Source organism: Pteropus medius, unplaced genomic scaffold, assembly GCF_902729225.1.
Source record: "Pteropus medius unplaced genomic scaffold, Ma_sr-lr_union100, whole genome shotgun sequence".
NCBI lineage: Eukaryota > Metazoa > Chordata > Mammalia > Chiroptera > Pteropodidae > Pteropus > Pteropus medius.
The window spans coordinates 11,433,772-11,450,702 of NW_024351730.1; the positions used below are offsets into that span (position 1 = coordinate 11,433,772).

Below are 16,931 nucleotides of genomic sequence, written 5' to 3' on the forward strand. Positions count from 1 at the left end.
TTTGGCTGTCAGAGACAGCCCGCAGGGTTTGGGTGGACATTGGGCTGCCAGCCCCACAAAGGTAAGACCAACAAGCATATGAAGAGTGTGCCAACAGTTCTGCTACAGTCCTTGCACCAGCCCTGAGATACCTGAGACACAGATGCTAAGTGACTTGCCCAGGGTCACCTGGCTAGTTAGTGGTAATGAGGTTTGAATTGTGCTGAAGAGGAATTTTCCACTCAAATGGCTAACCTTGTAATCAGCTTTTTGTTCTGCATCTGTAGACATGCTTGCTCCATAGGCCAAAAGGCAGAGTGATCTCGAAATCAACTAAAGACTCGCCCTCCCTTTTGATTGACTGTCTAATAACAGATGTATTGCCTTTGCTTCTTAAGAACAGATGTATTGCCTTTGCTTGTTTGCCTTTGCTTGTTAAGCCCTATAAAAGTAAGGTTACCCCTAAGCTTGGGGCCTAGATCTTCAGAGTGCTAGCTTTTCTGGGACCACCGGCATAATAAACCTGAGTTCTCCAACTCTCTAAGGGGTGCTTGGTTTCTCTCTGGTCTTGTTTCTGCAACATTTCTGGAGGCCCCAGTGAGATTCCAACCACACTGGCCCTTTGAGCCGCCAGACCAGTGGCTCGGCCATGCCGGGGTGGAGGGGCTCCGAGACGAAAGAGGAGGCGTGCCACCTGATGGTATTCCGGGTTCTCTTTCAGACTGGTGCCCTGACTCCCAGGACAGCCAAGCCCCAAACCAGACTCATAGGAGGGATGGACCAACTCATCAAGAACGGCCACAGGATAAGGTAAGGCCCCGGGGCTCAGCCCCCTAGTCAAGTCCCATCTTTGGATAGAGGAGGAGCTTGATCACCCCCTAATCTTCAGTTAGAAGACACAGGTCAGGATCTTCCCGGTGGGGAAAGACATCAAGATCTTCTGACTGGGGAAAGACATCAGGGTCTTCCCAGGCGGGGAAGACATCAGGGTATAACAGTGGCCCGTCAGGAGGCAGATGAGGCCTTTGCTAGGAATCTCCAGGGCCATGCCCCTGGAACAGAGGTAGTACTGTTAGCTGATCCTGATTGGAATGATAATATCCAAGAGGGAATGGCTAGATGCACCACATTTCTAGAGATCCTCATGGGGGGTAGCGGGGGTGGAGAAAGAAAGTAAAAAAAAAGGAATACAAAATTCGTGAACTATGAGAAGCTTAGAGTCATTACTCAAGATAAATATGAGAACCCAGCCAGCTTTTTAGCCAGCTGGAAGAATCCTTTAGGAGGTATACTAATGTAGACCCCACTTACCTGGCAAGGTTAGCTTTATTAGGCCAGCATTTTATTAGCCAGTCAGCCCCCGATATCATATGCAAGCTTCAAAAGCTGCAGATGGGGCCACAGACTAACCAAGTACTATATATGGCCTTCATGGTCTATAACACGTGAGATCTTGAAGAGGGAAAAAGAGAACAGAATAAAGAAAAATGACAAGCCAGAATTATGGCTGTTGCAATTGTCGCCCTTGGTACCTGATAAGCATCCCTTAAGAGACTGGAGAATGAGGAGACATTGAGTTCTTGCTTCAAATGCAAGAAAGTAGGACATTGGGCAAAGGACTGTACCTAAAAGCCCCCGAGCCCCTGCCTCAATGCAAAGAAACTGGTACTAATCCCTGGCATTGGAGAGTTGATTGTCCATACTCCCAGAGAGGAGGGTGGCCAGCCAACACCCTAATAGCCCAGGACCAGGAACTGTGTGATTGAAGAGGCCCAGGGCCATCCTCGCCACTCCTATCCAGGAATGTGGTCATTAGTACCGAGGAACCCTGGGTCACTCTGGACTTAATGGGTAAATAAATTCAATTTCTTTTCGATACAGGGGCAACCTATTCTGTTCTCCCTGCATTTGCAGGAAAACCCTCCTCATGAACTATGATTATCATGAGTAGAAGGGGAAGGCAAGGTCAACCATTTTACTCCACCACTGACCTGCCAATCTGAAGATCAGAATTCTCAGCAGGAGTTTTTAATAGTTCCAATCTGTCAAGCTCCCTTGTTAGGACGGCATATTTTAACTAAATTAGGAGCAGCTAATATACCAGGAAACACTGACCAACGAGTTAATCGAGTGACTTAGTATAATGGCAAACCCAGGCAAGCCAGGACTGCTGAACCAGTAAAAATTCAGCTTCTATGCTCCTTCACCAAGACCCAGACTTATTAGTTGGCCCAATGATAGGAGCACCTTCCGAGAGATCTTGGTAATAAGAATTTTCTCTCCCTTCATCCTCGGTCTCTGAGGGGGTAACGAGTTCTCTTGGGATTCCATCTATTTCATCACTCCCTGAGGAAACTAGATATGTACCCTCAGGGAAGTTACAAATACTGATGATGGGGAAATATGAGTATATGCATGACCTCTGATCTATATTTGTCTGTGTTATATGTAATATGGTAGTTCAGTTAAAATTTTAATTATGATGGAGAGGAAAATGTTTTTGGTAACAGAAGATACAAAGTATGGAGATTTATTTTGAAGGGAATTGAAGGAAAGGTGTTTGTCTTAAAGATGGTTATTTCTGAATGAGTGGGAAGAGGCAACTGAAGGAATGAGGAAAGTAGTAGAAGGTTTGTGAAGAGAAATCCTGAGGGGAAATTTTATGTGATTAAGCTAAACAAGATTAGAAATTTAAATGCCAAAAGTAAGCTAATGCAAAAGTAGAGTTATGTTTTAATGTTTCTTAGACTATTGGTCTGCTACTGATGTTATGGTAAAGTTTTCTGAGTAGAAAACGAGGACTCCATACTTCATCAAAATAATTTCTGTGTTTTAAGTTGTCTTACCCAGTTTTCTGAGACTTTTAGAGAATATACTAACATTGACTCAAAGTCTGAGGGCCAGACACTCCTGGCTACACATTTCAAAACTTGGTCTGTGTCCAATATTCAAAAGAAGCTCCAAAAGTTGGGGCCTAGACCTAAACCCCACAGGGCGCCTTGGTGCCAGAGATCTTTAAGGTGTCCAATAACTGGGACAGGACAGGGAAGGAAGTTCCTTGTCTAGGGACTGAGGCAGCACTTCAGCAGGAAACCCAAGACTCTGCCCTGATTAAGGCAGAAGGGGAAAGAGCTCCATGAAACCCCAGAAGGCAGGGACCCCTTCTCAGCAGGAAGCAGATATGGAAGAGACCTCCCATCCCTCAACATCCATACTAATAATAAGGGGGTTCATGGCTCTTAGAAAAGAGTTAGGCAGGAAAATTAGTTAAAGGGTTTCTGGATCTGCCCGCAAAGACACTGAGGTCATCCTATTTTAGAAGGGGTATGCCCTAATCCACCAACAATTTAATGAGTCATGGGGGTCCTGGTCCAGAATATAGAGTTGGGGATCCTGGTTCTCCCACTTTCAGGTCCTCTCTTCATGCTCTTTATAGCTATCTTATTTGATCCCTGAATCCTGAACTGTCTTGTCAAGTTTGTCTCCTCACGCCTAGAGTCCATAAAGTTACAGATGGTTGTGACATCCAGACCATCCTTAAACCAGCCCCTAGACCAAGAAGATCAGGAGATTAATGCCCTTTAAGAATTTAAAGGGCATCAAAAGAGGGGAATGAAGAGGAATTTTCCACTCAAACGGCTAACCTTGTAATCGGCTCTTTGTTCTGCTTCTGTAGACATGCTTGCTGCATGAGCTGAAGGGCAGAGTGATCTCAAAATCAACTAAAGACTCACCCTCTCCTTTGATTGTTCCATCTAGATAACAGATGTATTGCCTTTGCTTGTTTGCCTTTGCTTGTTAAGCCCTATAAAAGTAAGATTAGCCCTGAGCTCGGGCCCAGATCTTCAGAGTGCTAGCTCTTCTGGGACCGCCAATGTAATAAACCTGAGTTCTCCAACTCTCCAAATGGTGCTTGGTTTCTCGCCGGTCGTGTTTCTGCAACAGTGCCCCCACCCCATTCATACATTGAAGAACTAACCCCTAGTGCCTCAGAACGTGACGTTATTTGAAAATTGGGCTGTTGCAGATGTAATTAGTTGAGGTCCTTAGGGTGGGCTCTAATCCAATTTGACTGTTTTTCTTAAGAAAGGGGGAAAGTTGGATACACACACACACACACACACACACACACACACACACAGAGGGAGAATGCCAAGTGAAGATGAAGGCAGAAATCAGAATGATGCTTCTACAAGCCAAGGATGCCAAAGATTGCCAGCAAAACACCAGAAGCCAGGGGAGAGGCATGGAACAAATTCTCCTTCATGGCCCTCAGAAGGAACCAACCTTGCCAACACCTTGCCCTCGGACCTGCAGCTTCCAGAATTGTGAGACAATGCATTTCTGTTGTTTAAGGTCTCAGTTTGTGGTACTTTGATAGGGAGCCCTCGCAAACAAATATGTTACTTGTTGGTTAATTTCCAGCTCCAAACTGTGGGTGCAGTGAATGTGGCGTAGGGAGAGATAGGAAGATGGGAGGTGCTGTCAGAACGTCATGGTCCTTCTTGCTTCCTTTTTTCTTGTCTGTTTCCACTTCTTCTCATCACAAAACATTAAGTGTGCTGAGCTCTTCATGTGCATTACTCCATTTAATCTCCATACAAAGATAATATTGCTATATCTGTTTTACAAGTGAGGCAACTGTGCCATTGGTTCAGAGAGGTTAAGTTAATTGCTCCAAGACACAGAGAAGGTAGTGGTGAGCTAGGATGCAAAGCCAGGCTGTCTGACTGTTGCTGCGCCACCTCCTCCATTGCAGCAGCCAGACTGACTCATGTCCATGAAACAGATATCTATTTTAGAGCCATCTTAAGGAGCAATTGAAGATGCTGTGGGAGAAACCTGACGCACAGGGAAGGAAAGGGTGTCTCAAGGAGAAACACCAAACAACAGATTATTATGCATTATCAGAGCATGAAGCTCTGAATGGATTATTTGACTATTATCTTCTATTTTGGGTACTTAAATGTATTCTCCTTTTCTATTTTTGTGAGGCTATGTGGAGAGGAGACATTTTGTTCCTTTCCCAAAGGTGTCCTGTGAACACTTTCAGTGTGTAGTAGAGTAACTGTGAGGACACAATTCTGCAGAACAGCACTTGTTTCTCACCCCTGCCTGGATCCTCACCCTATTGTTAGTACTGCAAAGAATTTGGTTCTACCGCTTTGTCAATTTTTTTCAGCCAGAAAAATGTTCTGCCATGTGTTTTTTCTTGTTGTTGTTCTTTTCCAAGGTGGCCGTTAAGTTATAATTTAGTGGCGTGAAGAGAAAAGTGGAATTTTTTTCATTGCAATTCCATTTTCCCCCTCCTTTGGGATTCTTGGCAAAATCTGATTAAAATGTCAGCCAGAAGAATGGCTGGTGATTCTTTAAAAGAACTGATTAAACCAGGATCACCACAGTACTAATAGGAGAAGAAAACCCTTTGGGGATCTAAGCATGTAACTTTTTAGTTTAGGTATAAAAAAAAAAGAAAAGAGAAAAAATAAAGGAAGAGGAAAAGAGAGGAAGAGGAAGAGAAGGGAAGAGGGAAAGAGGAAGAGGAAAGAGAAGAGGAAGAGGAAAGAGGAAGAGGAGAAGAGAGAGAGAGAGAAAGAGAGGGAAAGAGGAAGAGAAAGAGGAGAGAGGGAGAGAGAGAAAGAAGCTTTGATAGAGAGGGAGATATTAAAATTATTAACAATGCTAATAATGTTTCTTGAGTAATTTCTGTCCAAGGCCATGTAATAAACCCTCGTCATTATTATCTCTAACATCTATAGCTATGGAAGTTGGTGAGATTGCTCCCATTCTCTATATTGAGTGTAAGTAACGTGGCTATACAGCCAAGGCCTGTCTCCTGGGGCCTGAAGGTTGTACTTAGGGTGGGTGTACAACAGCGAGGAGACTATCGCCCCCACAATGGGGCTGTATCGTGCTTGGAGAATTGATTCCTCCTGCCTGGAATTTAAGCACTAACTCCTTCCCTGCTTTTCTGGGACTCAGCCTTTTTGCCTTGTTCTTGTACCTGCTTTCAGAATTTCTTGCTAATTGTTTCCTATGTAAAATTCTCCCTTTGGAGAAAAGCCGATTACAAATATATGCATGGTATTATCTGGTTTTCTGCAGAAAAGGAAGAGTTTGTTGACTTATTTGCAGCATTTTAATTTTGTGTTCTCTGAGAATTGGGTTCTATGTGTTAACCCAGAGGGAGAACATCAAAATGGGACCAAAACCTGTTTGATTTCCCCTGAGGTTATTTGTGGCCTCTACTGCACCTATAGTTACATTATGGAAGGGAGTCCAGCAGGAGGGAGGATGGGTTGTCAGCTTGATTTTGGCTAGGCTTATCAAGAGACTGACCCTACTAGGTTTTCTGTTTCTTCTACCATTCAAGGCCCGATCCAAGTTAAACCACATGGAAGTGTGCCTCCTCCAGTGCTAAATATCCTTATTGTTTCCATGGCATGAAGCACCATATTATGTTACTCTTTAATCATTTTATTTTATATTAATAGTTTTGTCTGAACAACGGATTGTGAGCTCCATGTGGATATGAAAAGGTCTCCCTTTACTGTGCCTGACTTCTCTCGTTGCCCCTGCCTCCTAATCTAGCTTTGCTACTAATGACATAGAAGGTGCTCAGAGTCTACTATTGAATGACTATTAAACATTTTTCTTTTAAACTGTCAATGTCTGTAACAAAGCACATGTTCTGAAGCATGAAGAAGTGCTCCATTATCAGGGAGAGAGTGGGTGTGGGGAGCATGAAAGAGAAAATGTCAGGCAGAGGAGCAATGACCCTGTAGACCGTTGTGGGGGAAACTCCCTTTAAAAATCCCAGAGATAACCCTGCACTAGCAGGCAATGTGACAAACAAACAGTGATTATTGGTGTCTGTTCTTCATTGTGGTACACTTGTGGTACCTTTCCGGAAATAGGCTATATATTGGCAACAGGGAAGAGAACATGTATTACCTGAAAAAGCCCAAACTCAAAATTCCTTTTTTGTTTAGAAAGGATGGATTTCTATAAAAATAGTGAGATAAGCCTACCCCTCCTTGTCTTGGATGAAATACAATGTTGTAATTGGATATCCCCACGTGGTCCCAGTCTCTGTCCTGAAGGAAATTGTAAACAGAAACACCTCCTCTGCTCTGAAGAGTTTTCAGTTTGGCTTCAGAAGTTTGCTTCAAGGAGCAAAGAACCACTCTTGTTGCTATCATTCCATCACCTGTCCGACCCCTGGACGTTCACACAACTGAAGAATCCACCTTCTAGTAGAGGGCAGAGGCAGTGAAGGAAATGTCTAGATTTTACTTTAGGCCACATTTAATAGAGTCTAAAGCATGTGTCTCTCTATCTCTTGGGTTCTGTAATTTTCTTATCACTGTAAAAAATCAAAGTATTTTTCTTCCTTGGAGTGAAGTAACATCACTAATTTGTGTGGACCCTAGAACATGCATTCTTTTCTTTTTGGTCTTTCCACATATGCTTTCAATCATATCATACACAAATCAAGAGACTCTATAGAAGAAATCTCGACTATCAGTTATTCTTTTTCTCTTTTTAATCCTTCCATGTTTTTGTTGTAAAATCTACCCCAAAGGGAAGAATTGAACTAATTTTAAGCAGACTTTATAATGCAAAAATATACACAAGGGAGCAAAGGGCAAGAATTTAAATTATGTAAGATGATGAATTTTTTTCAGATAATACAGTTATTTGATAACACTAGCTTTTCCTGAAATTTCTCATTTGCAATTAGATGTATGCTGCTTTTTTGTATTCAGGAGAAAATGTTACCAAATAGACTCATGGAGTTTAAAAGATTTACATTAAGAATGAAAGAAAACAAAATATAAAACCCAAACTATTGATGCTCAATTTACTAGGTATAGGATACTAGAAATAGGACCCCGTGTTCCTAAGCATTTGATGACCTCCTTAGGTCCTATTTGAGGTCACTGAGCATCTTACTTTAGCATTTTTGTGGTGGTTTACAGAACTATGGTACTTCAGGGTTGGCAAGAGCTTGGATTAATATCTAGTCCAATCAAATACTAAGTGCTTGAATCTTTTCTTCAGTATCTTTACCAAAAGGTCACTTGGGCTTTGCTTGAATACCTCCAGGGATATAGAGCTCATTATCTCATTACGTATCTCATTTTATCTATATATAGTTCTTTAGGAAGTTTTTTATGTTGAACAAAATAAATTCAAATGTATTTATTGAGTGCATGCCATGTTCAAGATACTATTTAGGTTCTGAGAATACAGCAGTAAACAAAATAGACAGAAATCCCTGTCCTCCTGAAGCTTGCTTTCTAAAGGAGAGCAACAGTGAATAAGGCAAGTAAAATGAAGACCATGACAGGAGATATATAAAGTTAGAGAGTGCCAGGAGCGGGTATGTGCAATTTTAATTAGGGTGGTTGGGATAGGCCTCACTGACAAGTGACTTTCAAGTTGAGCTCTGAATGAACCATACGAGAGTATCTGTGGGAAGAACATCTCGGGCATTGGACACAGTAAGTGCAAAGGCCCTGGGGCAGGAGTCTGCTTAGTGTGTTCATAGAGGAGCAAGGCGGCTAGTGTGATTGGAGCAGGGAATGCAAAGGGGACAGTGGTGAAATATGCAATTAGAACAAGAGTGGGAGCCAGGGCTTTGTAGCCCATTTTAAGTATACTGGATTTTACTTTGGATAAGATAGAGAGTCACTGGAGGGTGTTGAACTAGGGACTAATACAATCTGACTTAACTTTAAAAGATTTGTTCTGCAAATAGACTGTACAGAGAAAAGAGTGGACTTATGGAGAGCAGTTAGGAGATGTAGCCACAGTTCAGATGAGGAGAGGTGTGAAAAGTGGTTGGGTTTTAGATATATTTTGAATGATGCTCTTCAAGTTTCACCTGCTGTTCCCAGCATTATCCCCCGGGATTCATTTAAAACATGTAGTCCTCCTTATATATTTGGACTAAAATAAAAATAGGATAAATTTTCCTTTTGACACCCCTTCCTCAGTTCCCATAAACAACCATCCTAGTATGTGATATCTTTGTATCCTCTGTTTGTACAAGTTCTTGTAAAATAGGGATTTTTTTTTTTGGCAAAGATTTTTAATTTAAATAGATGGTATTGTGTTACAGATCACTTTTTGTCTCTTCCTATATTTTACTTATCTGTGTTGTTGAATATATGAAAAGTCTGCTGTTTTTGGCTGAAGCAACTTCTTCAAATGAGACCACTAAACTGTGGAAAGACTATGTTTGCATATGTTTCCCCTGAGCTTTCTCCTCTCCAGTCCAAATCTGCCCACTTCTTTCATTGTTCCCAGAAAACAATGCTTAGAGCCTTCTCTAGGCCTGGCCACTCTCCTCTGAGCCTCTCAGAATCTATCTCTTCTCACAGACCTGGACTTCTGAGAGCAGCATTTATGCCTGGAAACTCCTTTCTGTTTGTCAGGCCTGGAAACAAGGTTTAGTAGCTGAGAAATGGGTGTAGGGACTCTGGGGCTAAGAAACTGGAAGCCAGAGGGCAAAGTAAGTCCCCAGATTTCAAATGTGCCCAGGGTAGACCTCTGCCTCAATTTTCATGGACACTATAGAGTAGTGTTTAAGAACCTAGGCTCGCAGATTAGATACATGTAGGTTTCTTTCTAGTTCTTTCTACCAGTCGCGTGACTTTGGATTAATCACTTAGCCTTTCTGAGCTGCATTTTTTCTTTCTATAAAATGGTGATAATCATAGCAATAATTTCCTAAAGTTGTTATTAGTATTAGGTGCAATACACTTTTTGTCATAGAGCCTGACACAGAGTAGGTTCTTGGTAAATATTGGCCGTAATTTTTAAATATAAATTTATACGAACCCAGATTATCACAAAAATTTAAATGTGGGGTATTCATTTGCATCACAAAGAAATTTTAAATGATTCTCCTTAATAGAAATTTCTGTAGTACACTGATGTGGGTCCCAGGTCTAGCTGTGATCCAGGCTTGCAGCTAGGGATAGGACTCTGGATTTAAAATGTTACATTAGTGTAGCAGAGCGCCTGCGCCTAATTTAGGAAAGTATATCTCAGCTTATTGTTTATTACGCATGTGTGGCAGAATGCCACTATTGTTCTCTGACATATATAAAGCCCATGCAATCCCCTAGCACAGAAGCGTGCACTCCGCGCAATAAAGTTGGTGCCTGCTGTTTCATTCTCATGTTGGCTCCTCGCGCATTCTTTCAACTGGGCATCTCACCACTGAAACTTTCCCTTCTTGATCAGCTCGGCGCTGACAACCGATATATATTAAATGAACAAAACTGGGTTTACATACTGCTTTTTGGCAGTACAGACTATATAAAGGTTGGTTTACTTTGTATAATGACAGTGAGGGAGATGCACCACATGGCAGTAAGAACCACATTGAAAGTATCCGGCCTATACGCAGACATGATGATGTTATTGTGGGTTTTCTCTCAGTCCATCCTCTGTCTCTGTCTCTGTCTCTGTCTCTGTCTCTCTCTCTTTCTCTGTCTCTCTCTCTTTCTCTGACTCTCTCTCTTTCTCTCTCCCCTCTCCCTCCCTCCCTCCCTCCCTTTCTCATCTCTCTATTATCTCTCAGACTCTCTGTCTCATTGTAGTTCTAGTGGTGTTATACTTAAAAAAAAAATCTTGAGGATAACACTATACTTTCAGAAGTAATATACTCTACTTTTTCAGTGAAAAACTATACTAATGAAAATACTGGAAGAGTTTATTGTCACTGAAATCACAGGATTGAAAAGCAAGCCAGAAGTCATCTAGTACTTCCTTCTCTTTCTACAGTTGAGGACACTGAGGCATATAGATATGGGGTGACTTGGCCAAGGTCTCATCTTATAAATGGCATGACAGGGACTCAGATTTCCTGTCCAGTGTTCTTTCTTCTACTCATGGTTGCTAGTAAGGGTTGGATTTTAATTACCCATTTTTGGGATTATTTATTTCATCTTAAAAACTCAGGAGTGGAACTGTACCTTCCCAAGGTAATCTATCCTAGTAAGAAAGTTTTTCCTTAAACATAGTTCAACAGCCTTTGGAGCAATTTAAATATGCAAACCCAGGCCTGCCACGGAACTATCTTGGTTCCATAACATTCTGGATATGGTCAAGAAAAAGAAAATGCAATGTAGGCTACACACATTTAGTCTGCTTTGTTCTCCTTTTACCCCCAACTCAAACTTCTAAAAGGCTCTTCTTTCCTTCCTCCCCTCTATTTAATGTCTCTCCCACTAGAATGTGAGCATTTCCAGCTTTACCTAAAGATCAAGCTTGACTTAAGTTTTTTTTCTTTCTTCAGCACCTTGGCAAATGCACGCTATAGGAGACACTCAACACATTTTGTTGAGCATCAGTGGAGTGCAAATGGAAAGAAGAGACAAAAAAGAGTTTAGATTACAAAAGAGTTCAAATCCATGGTCCTTTGCTTATTAGCTGGGTGACTTTGGGCAAATTTCTTAACTTTTCTGTTTCCTCATGTACAAAAATTGGAATGGCAGAAGTCACCATACAAGTTTTATTATTGGATTGAGAGTAGTAACATCTCTAAAAGCAGTTTCCAGGCACACAGGTGCTTTTAAAAATTTAATTTAATTTTTTTGTTAAGTTTATTGGAGTAACATTGGTTAATACAATTATATAATTTTCAGATGTATATTATAATTTGACACCTATATATTCTATTGTGTATTTACCACTCAAAGTCCAGTTTCCTTCAGCTACCATATATTTGATCCCCTTTACTCACTTCACCCTCCCACTACCCCCCTATATTTGATCCCCTTTACCCCATCTACCTTCCCCCTCTTCGCCCACCCCCTACCCTCTCATAACCACTAGTCTATTGTCCATGTCTATGAGTCTCTGTTTGTTTGTCCTGTTCATTTGTTACTTTTAGGTTTATATCCCACGTATAAGTGATACCATGTGATTTTCAACTTTTTCTGTCTGGCTTATTTCGCTTAACATGATTATCTCGAGGTCCATCCATGTTGTCGCAAATGGCAGTATTTCATCTCTTCTTATGGCTGAGTAATATTCCATTGTGTGTATGCACCACAACAGCTTCTTTAGCCAGTCATCTATCATAGGAGACTTTGGTTGCTTCTATGTCCGGCCACTGTGAACAATGCTGCTATGAACACTGGTGTGCAAAGATCTTTTTGGATATGGGTTTTCAAGTCTTTGGGGTAAATACCCAGTAGAGGGATTGCTGGATCATATGGTAGATCAATTTTTAGTTTTTTCGAGGAAGCTCCATACTGTTTTCCATAGTGGCTGTACCAATTTGCAGTCCCACCAGCAGTGTATAAGGGTTCCTTTTTCTCTGCATACTCTCCAGCATTTGTTATTACTTGTCTTGTTGAGTATAGCTATTCTAACAGGTGTGAGATGGTATCTCATTGTGGTTTTGATTTGCATTTCCCTAATAGCTAGCGATGTTGAGCATCTTTTCATATATTTTTTTGGCCATTTGTATATTCTCTAGGGAGAAGTGTCTGTTCAGGTCCTCTGCCCATTTTTTTGATTAGATTGTTTGTTTGTTTGTTTGTTTTGTTATTGAGTCGTATGAGTTCTTTGTATATTTTGAATATTAGGCCCTTATCTGAGGTGTTGCTTGCAAATATATTTTCCCGTTCAGATGTTTGTCTCTTTACCTCGTTGATGATTTCTTTTGCTGAGCAGAAGCTTTTTAGTTTGATGTAGTCCCATTCATTTATTTTAGCTTTTACTTCCCTTGCCTTTGAGGTCAAATTTATAAAATCCTCTTTAAGTCCAAGGTCCTTGAGATTAGATGCTATGTTTTCTTCTATGCATTTTATTGTTTCAGGTCTTATATTCAGATGCTTAATCCATTTTGAGTTAATTTTTGTGTGTGGTGATAGACAACAGTCTAGTTTCATTCTTTTGCAGGTGGCTTTCCAGTTTTCCCAGCACCATTTATTGAAGAGGCTTTCCTTTCTCTATTGTATGTTTTTGGCTTTTTTGCTGAAAATTATTTGCCCATATAAATATGGGTTTACTTCTGGACTCTTGATTCTGTTCACAGGTGCTTTTTTGAATAAATAGAGTGAGAGAATTTCATGTATTATCTCATTTATTCCTTTTAACAACTCTGAGGAAGAAGCTTTTATAAGCTCATTTTGTAGTTGAGAAAACGGAGGCTTAAACACAAAGCCTAAGAAAAGAAACAATTAATCTAAAGTTGAAACTGAAGGCAAAATGATTCACAGAGCAAAAGCACTGCTCTAAAGCAGAACCCACAATTTTCCTTAAGGTGTCTTTGTTATATTTGATACTAATGACTTGGCTGTGTGGGCAGTGACTTGATAAAGAAACATGAACTGAATCATTCGGCCTCTACTTTACAGACTACGTAACTGACTTTGGTGAGGAAATTCTACCAAAAATTTTAATGTGGTAAAAAAGAAAAAAAGGCTAGATTCCTCTAAATAGCATTGCAAAGGTCAATAGGATTAATATACCCTATGATCATAGTTATTTTAGCTAAAATAAGGAAATGGAATGACGGAAACGTCACAGACTACTTGTATAATGGAAATGTAATGTGTTTGCCCTTTTTTTCTTCCTTTGTAGTTAATGTGATACATGAAGCAAGTTGGTAGAATAAATGATTACACCAAGTTGTGCTCTGGAATGGACTGATCATCTGTAAATGTTATTTTACATTCTCAGATCCATCAAAACCATCAGCTCAAGGTACCTTGAAAAGAATGAGTAGATAAAATGCAACTAAAATTGATGGATTGGAAACCTAGAGAAAATATTTGCTCTTGGGGACAGTTGCCTTCTAAATTCTGTATAAATTAATAAACTACTTCTAACTTACTTTATAGGTCAAACTTAATTTTTAACCTCCTGTGAAATGAAAATTAACCTTGATGTAAATTTATAGAATTTCACATGTAGAAGTTAGAGACCTAGCAGACATTAATAACTGTTCCCAGAAAAAAACAAAAAAAGGTTATGTAGTTAAAAAGTTTTGGAGCCACTAGGTTCAGCAGAGTTTCATAAATTTCTTTAGTGCAGGACTTCTCAGAGCCTCTAAATGCAAATGTGGACCATGAGCCTCCCAGAGGGCTGTAAATAGCATAAACTTATTTAACTGTGCAAAATATCCAATGCTTTTTTTTTTCTTGAACACTTTTTTTTTTAGTTTTCTGTAGCTTAATTTTTTTTTTTATTAGTTTCAAGTATACAGTACATTGGTTAGACATTTATATAGTTTATAAAATGATCATCCTTATTACTCATTCTGGTTTTACACCCAGTCAATATATTAATGCTAACTGTATTCCTTATGCCGTGCTCCCCATCCTTGGATCATCTATTAGCTACTAATTTGTACTTCGTTAGCCCTTCACCTCATTTTCCCAGCCCCCCAGACTCCCATCCCCTCTGTCCATCACCAAATTGTCCTCTATATTTGTGTCAGTTTTTGATTAGTTTGTTCTTTTTGTTCCTTAGATTCCACATATAAGTGAAATCATATGATATTTACCTTTCTCTGACTTATTTCACTCAGCATAATAACTTCTAGGTCCATCCATGACGTTGCAAATGGTAAGATTTCATTTTTTTTAATGGCTAAATAGTATTTCATTATATATATATGAACCTTAATTTCTTTATCTAATCGTCTGTTGATGGGCATTTAGTTTGATTCCATATCTTGGCTATTGTAAATTGTGCTGCCCTGATCATAGGGATGCATAGATCTTTATAAATTATTGTTGTTTTTTTTTTGATAAATACCCTGAAGTGCAATTGCTGGATCAAAAGATATTTCCATTTTTAATTTTTTGAGAAGCCTCCAGACTGTTTTCCTTAGCAACTGTACCAATTTGTATCCTTTCCAACACTTGTTGTTCTTTGATTTATTGATGCTAGCCATTCTGACAGGTGTCAGGTAGTATCTCACTGTGGTTTTAATTTACATTTCTCTGATGATTAGTGACCTTGAACATCTTTTCATATGTCTATTGACTATCTGTATTTCCTCTTTGGAGAAGTATCTATTCAGGTCTTCTGCCCATTTTTCAATTGGATTGTTTGTGTTTTTTTTTGTTGTTGTTGAGTTGTATGAGTTCTTTATGTTTTTTGAATATTAACCTCTTATCGGATGTATCATTAGCGAATATCTTCCTCCAAACAGTCAGTTGTCTTTTTGTTTTGTTGATGGTTTCCTTTGCTGTACAAAAACTTTTTAGTTTGATGTAGTACCATTTGTTTATTTTTGTTTTGTTTCCCTTGCCCAGATAGATATATCTGAAAAGAAATTACTGTTAGCAATATCAGAGACTTTACTGCCTATGTTTTCTTCTAGAAGCTTTATGGTTTCAGGTCTTATATTTAAGTCTTTAATCCATTTTGAGTCTATTCTTGTATATGGTGTAAAAAGGTGGTCTCCAGTTTCTTTTATTTTGCATGTATCTGTCCAATTTTCCCAGCACCATTTATTGAAGGGACTGTCTTTACCCCATTGTATATTCTTGCCTCCTTTGTCATATATTAAGTGAACATATAAGCGTGGATTTATTTCTGGGCTCTCTATTCTGTTCCATCGATCAATGTATCAGTTTTTATGGCTGTACCATACTGTTTTGATTACTGTAGCCTTGTAGTATAGTTTGATATCAGGTCGTGTGATACCTCCAATTTTGTTCTTCTTTCTCAAGATTGCCGTGGCTATTAGGGGTCTTTGATGGTCCATATAAATTTTAGGATTATTTGTTCTAGCTCTGAAAAATGTCATTGGTATTTTGGTAGGGATTGCATTGAATCTATAGATTGCTTTGGGTAGTATGGCCATTTTAATAATGCTGATTCTTCCTACCCATGAGCTCGGTATATGCTCTCATTTATTTGTATCTTCTTCAATTTCTTTTTTCAATGACTTATAATTTTCTGAGAAGAGATCTTTTACCTCCTTGGTTAATTTGATTCCCAGGCATTTTATAGTTTTCGATGCAATCGTAAATGGGATTGTTTTCTTAATTTCTTTTTCTGAAGGTTCATCATTGTTGCATAAAAAGGCCACTGACTTCTGAATATTAATTTTGTATCCTGCTACTTTACTGAATTCACTGATCAGTTCTAACAGTTTTTTGGTGGAGTCTTTTGGGTTCTCTCTATATAGTATCATGTCATTGGCAAATAGCGAGTGTTTTACTTCTTTCTTTCCAATTCGGATACCTTTTACTTCTCTTTCTTGTTTTATTGCTGTGGCTAAGACTTCCTATACAATGTTGAAGAAGAGTGGTGAAGTGGGCATCCCTGTCTTGTTCCTGATCTTAAGGAAAATGCTTTCAGCCTTTCTCCATTGAGCATGATGTTAGCTATAGGTTTGTCTTATGTGGCCTTTATTATGTTGAGGCATGTTCCTTCTGTTCCCACTTTGTTGAGAGTTTTTATCACAAATCGATGCTCGATTTTATCGAACACTTTTTCTGCATCTATTGATATGAGCATATGGTTTTTATCTTTCAATTTGTTAATGTGGTGTATCACAGTAATTGATTTGCGGATATTATACCAACCTTGCATCCCAGGAATAAATCCAACTTGATCGAGGTGTATGATATGTTTTATGTATTGCTGAATTCGGTTTGCTAATATTTTTTTGATGATTTTTGCATCAATGTTCATAAGAGATATCAGCCTACAGTTTTCTTTTTCAGTAACGTCTTTGGAATCAAAGTAATGGTGGCCTCATAAAAGAAGTTAGAGAGCCTTCTCTCTTCTTGAATTTTTGGAATAGTTTAAGAAGAAAAGGTGTTAATTTTTCTTTGAATGTTTGGTAAAATTTGCCTATGAAGCCATGTGGTCCAAGACTTTTTTTTGGGCCGGGCGGGGGGTAAGGTTTCTGATTACTGATTCTATTTCATTGGTGGTAATTGGTAAGTTCAGATTTTCTG

General features: G+C 39.4%; 1 pseudogene; it reads right to left on the bottom strand.

The window, feature by feature from the left end:
- Nucleotides 1-454: 454 nt before the first annotated feature.
- The window catches only part of LOC120588129 (40S ribosomal protein SA-like), a 52,060-nt pseudogene continuing 35,583 nt past the window's right edge, over nt 455-16,931 (bottom strand).